The sequence below is a fragment of the Oratosquilla oratoria genome, chromosome 9 (genome assembly GCF_046742065.1).
Source record: "Oratosquilla oratoria isolate Oo_2021 chromosome 9, ASM4674206v1, whole genome shotgun sequence".
Lineage (NCBI taxonomy): Eukaryota > Metazoa > Arthropoda > Malacostraca > Stomatopoda > Squillidae > Oratosquilla > Oratosquilla oratoria.
The window spans coordinates 52,515,056-52,520,055 of record NC_134785.1 but is presented as its reverse complement, the minus strand read 5'-3'; positions in this window follow the sequence as shown (position 1 = coordinate 52,520,055).

Sequence of the window (5,000 nt, the reverse complement as noted above, 5' to 3'; positions counted from 1 at the left end):
CTTCTTCTTCTTCTTCTTCTTCTTCTTCATCTTCTTCTTCTTCTTCTTCTTCTTTCTTCATTTCTTCTTCTTCTTCTTCTTCTTCTTCTTCTTCTTCTTCTTCTTCTTCTTCTTCTTCTTCTTCTTCTTCTTCTTCTTCTTCTTCTTCTTCTTCTTCTTCTTCTTCTTCTTCTTCTTCTTCTTCTTCTTCTTCTTCTTCTTCTTCTTCTTCTTCTTCTTCTTCTTCTTCTTCTTCTTCTTCTTCTTCTTCTCCTTCTTCTTCTTCTTCTTCTTCAAGCGAGGTTCCAGATCTCTTTCCTTTCATTCTGCATATCATCACTGTTTCCTTAATTCCTCTTGTGATCTTATTTATAGAACAGCCTTCGAGTTCTCCCCCAAAAAATAATCATAAAAATACCTATTACTCACATTAACCTAATTACTAATTTGATATCCGTGCTAATCTTTTTTCCGTTGGCTCTCTCAGTCTCTGATAATCTTCTCTGCATTCTCCAACAGTCCCCCTCACCTGGACCTCCAACAAATCCTGTCCACATACAAGATTCACCATCAGTAACAGTCTTTAAGCCCAACGGCAACTTTATCTCCGACAACTTTATTTATCGTCAACTTATATTGACAACTCTGTCCCCGAACAAGCTTCACTCGCCCAACTTGTCATGGCTGGGAAGTAAGTCCGAGTGTAAGTTAGCGGCTGGGATATAGTGTCAAAGTTGGTTCTGAGGATTTGTATTGGTCGCTAATGCAGAGCTTTATATCAAGTTGGGGGAAGGGGAACGAGAGAGGAACGTGGGGAGAGAGAGAGAGAGAGAGAGAGAGAGAGAGAGAGAGAGAGAGAGAGAGAGTAGGTGTGGGAGGGGGTATGAGGGGAGGGAGAGGTGGTAACAAGGTGAAAAAAGTATACAAAAAGAGTGGGAAGAAAGAAGGCAAAGAAGAGAGCAAAAAGATAAACAGAAAACGGGAGAAGCAGTAGAGAAGGGGGAGAAGGAGAAAACGGGAAGAAGAACTAAGGAAAACGCAGGAAAATGTAGGAATAAGAACGGAAGATGGAAAATGAGGAGGCAAATAAGAGGGAAGAGAAGATGGTTGGAAAGCAACAGGAACATGAAAAGAAAGAAAAAGAGGAAGAGAAAAATGAAGAGGAAAAGAAAAAAGAAGAGGAGAAAGAAGAGGAAGATTAGGAGAAAGAGGAATAGAAAGAGGAAGAGAAGGAAGAGGAAGAGGAAGAGGAAGAGGAAGAAGAAGAGGAAGAGGAAGAGGAAGAAGAAGAGGAAGAGGAAGAGGAATAGGAAGAGGAAGAATAAGAAAAAGAGAAAGAGGAGGTGGAAGAGGAAGAAGAAGAGGAAGAGTGAAAGAAAGAGAAGTAGGAAGAGGAATAGGAATAGGAAGAGGAATAGGAAGAGGAAAAGGAAGAGGAAGAGGAATAAGAAGAGGAATAGGAAGAGGAAGAGGAATAGGAAGAGGAAGAGCAAGATGAAGAAGAAGAGGAAGAGGAAGAGGAAGAGTAAGAGAAAAAAGAAGAGGTAGAGGAAGAAGAAGAGGAGAAGGAAGTAGAAGAGGAAGAGGAAAAGGAAGAGGAAGAGAGGAGAAGGAGGAAGAGGAAGAGGAAGAGGAAGAGGAAGAGGACAAGGGACGAGGACGAGGAAGAGGAAGCGGAAGAGGAAAGAGGAAGAAAAAGACGAACAGGAAGAGGAAAACGAAGAGGAAGAGGAAGAGGAAAAAGGCGACAGAGAGGAAGAGAGGAAGAGGAAGAGGAAGAGGCAAAGGAAGAGGAAGAGGAAGAGGAAGAGGAGGAGGAAGAGGAAGAAGAGGAGGAAGAGGAAGAAGAGGAGGAAGAGGAAGAAGAAGAGGAGCAATGAAAGTGGAGCAATGAAGTGGAGCAACGAAAAGAAACGGAAGAGAAGGAGGAAGAGGAGAGGGAAGAGAAAGAGGAAGGGGAAGAAGAGTAGGAGGAGGAAGAGCAGTAAGACGAAAGAGAGGAACAGAAGGGGAATTGAAAGAAAGGAGACAAGAACCAGAGGATGAGAGAAAGAGAGAAATACGAAAGTGAGTGTATAAAGAGGAAAAAGAGAAATAAGAGAGGAGAGGCTAAAGAGGCTGGAGGAAGGGTTGGGAAGAGGATGAGAGAAAGAGAGAAATACGAAAGGAAGAGAGTGTATAAAGAGGAAAAAGAAGAATAAGAGAGGAGAGGCTAGAGAGCTGGAGGGAGGATTGGGAACGGTAGAGAAAGAAAATGGACATAAAGGAGAAAAATTGAAAACAGAAAACACTGAACAAGAAAACACGCTTGATGATTGTAGCAGAATAGAATACATTCAGGATTGAGGGAAATGGAAGAGGGAGAAGTGATATGCAGTTCAGAAGAGGGGAATAGAAAAAAAATACGAAATAATTGGAGGAGAGGAGAGTAACTACAAACGAATGTTTAAGAGAAGTGCGTTCTTATTAAGTAACTCGACAGTTCAAAAATCCACGATGAGCTCGATAGATTTTTTTTCTTTTTCTAGCAAATGCTAGATGCTTTTGTTTTACAACTAAGTTCTGGAATCCTACCGAGACTCCTTTCAACTGAATAGAAGCGTCTAGTGTTTGTCTTAATATATACAGTCAACTTCAAAAGTTCATCAATAGTCTTGTATCATCTTTTATTTTCAAGAAATTTCAACACAGGATATCGGTTTTATAGTTGAACTATTTCAGCATGATACTAATCATCAGGGATATTTGCAAAGTGCCTAGTCAATATGGTCGACCTGATTCCACTTACTCCAGACTATTCACAATCCATTATAAAAAAAAATCCACGTTTCACACTATACTCACATCAGGGATATTTGCAAAGTGCCTAGCCAGTATGGTTGAGCTGATTCCACTAACTCCAGACTGTATTCATAATCCATTATAAAAAAAAAATCCACATGTGTTTCACACTATACACACTCTTACCAAGACGTGTAATTCACATATGCATATCGAAAACTTCTGTTCCACATTGAAGAATGAGGGGAAAAAAAGGTCTTCCGCAATTTTGAGCGACCAGCTACACAGATCGTCAGAACGTCAGCGGCTATCCAATTCAACAAAAATTGTATCAGAGAGAAGATTACTCCAAGAACCGTGGTGAGGTACAAGGACCTCGCCGTTTCCTAGGAGGGTGGATCGGTCCTGCAGTAAACCATCAAGGCTGAACTTATATGCGTGCACCCACCCCATAAGGGGATAGTGGTTGCATGGTATCCTGCATTGGTGGCTGGATGGTAGCATACAACCAATGCATTAATGACTATTTAAGGGCATCTTTTAGGTCTGGAGCGACACATCATTTGTTATTTCAGAGAAAAAATTCGATTCACGGAGGAATGATGCTATTTTCGCCTAAAAACTCTTCTTTCTTCGTGTACTTTCCTTTACCTCCTCTATGATTCCACCTCTTCTTATTCCTTATGGTAAGCGGGGAAAGAATTCTGCACCATGGTTGCCATGCGAGTCGTAAAAGGGGACAAAGTGGGACGGAGTGATGATACCAAGGATCCTTCTCTCCTACGAGAAGTCAAAGTCTGGAAGAAAAACTTCAACCAGTTTCCTAAAAGCTGGGTCACTGAATGTGCATGGCTGTGGTACAGATGAGAGTAAAATGGAAGAGGTATGTAGTATGTTTGTGAAAAGATAGATGGATGTGTTGGCATTGAGTGAAACTAAGTTGAAAGGGAGGGGTGATTCTGAGTTTGGGAGTGAGATAGAAAAGCGTGTGGTGGGGCGAGGGAAAGTTTTTACAGTTAATGTAGATGAAGGTTAAATTGGGAAGGAAGATGTGGGTTTTTGTGAGAACATATGGACCTGGTAGAGAGAAACATCAACAGAAAGGCGAGGAATTTTGGATAGATTGAAATGAGTAATTAGGGAGTTTTCGGGGGAATTTGAATGTAATGGTGTTAGGGGATCTCAATACTGGAGTAGGGATGAACCAATAGGTGGATTAGTAGAGTGTTTGGGGTGTTTGGTAGAGACCGTGTTGGAGATGTGTTTAGAAAAAAAAATGATGATATGGAATACAGTGTTTAAGAAGAGAGTCATGCATAAGTATATAAGTGAGAAATTGGTGGACGGAATGATGGCTGATAGGTCATCAATGGATTATGTACAGGAATCCAAAGGAAAAATAGGAAGAGTTTTAGATGTTCATGTTTTCAAGGAAGAAAGTGGTGAGTGTCAGATACTTTTTCTATGGGAAAGTGAGAATAAAGGAAAATTGAAGGAAGAAAATTATAAAAAACAAATGGAAGTGAAGAGAGTGAGAGAGTTGAGTCACGCAAAGAGAAAAAGGCAAAAGGCGCAGACGAACAGCTGTTAATGGAGGTAAAGGCAGTAAGGGGAAGATGAATAGAGTATTTCAGAGAGTTGTTGAAAGTGGAGGAGGTTCGGAAAAGTTTGATCGTGGAAGAAGGAGCTATGAAAATGGCTGTGTTGAGAGAGAAAACTGACAGAGGTATAGGAAAAAAATATGTACAAAGAGCATTGAAAATAATGAATGTTGATTAGATACCTGGGTTGGATGGGTGTCATGAGGAGTGTCTGACAAAGGGAGAAAGGTTCTAGTGGATTGGCTAGTAAGGTTGTCTAATATGTTCCTAAAGTAGATGAGTGTGCTGGAGGAGTTGAAGACTGTATAGTTTCTCTTTACAAAAGAACATAGGCAAATGTGAGTGTAGTAGTTCTAGGAGAGATAACCCTCTTGAGCATATCTGGAAAGGCATATGAGAGGGCGTTGTCCAAAAAGTCTTTTCATAGGCTCCTGAATTATGCATTTAATTCTGGCTACTCCCAGAGTATTATGTTTAGTCAATGAAACATCTCTCTCAACTCCCCACCCACGCACATACCACCACCACCCCGCATGAAGTAATAATTGCATGTTTCAAGAAACTGATACCTTATGGACACTGATAACCCCGTTACGGATCATAGTCAGGCAACATTTTCTTTAACTAACCCCTTATCAA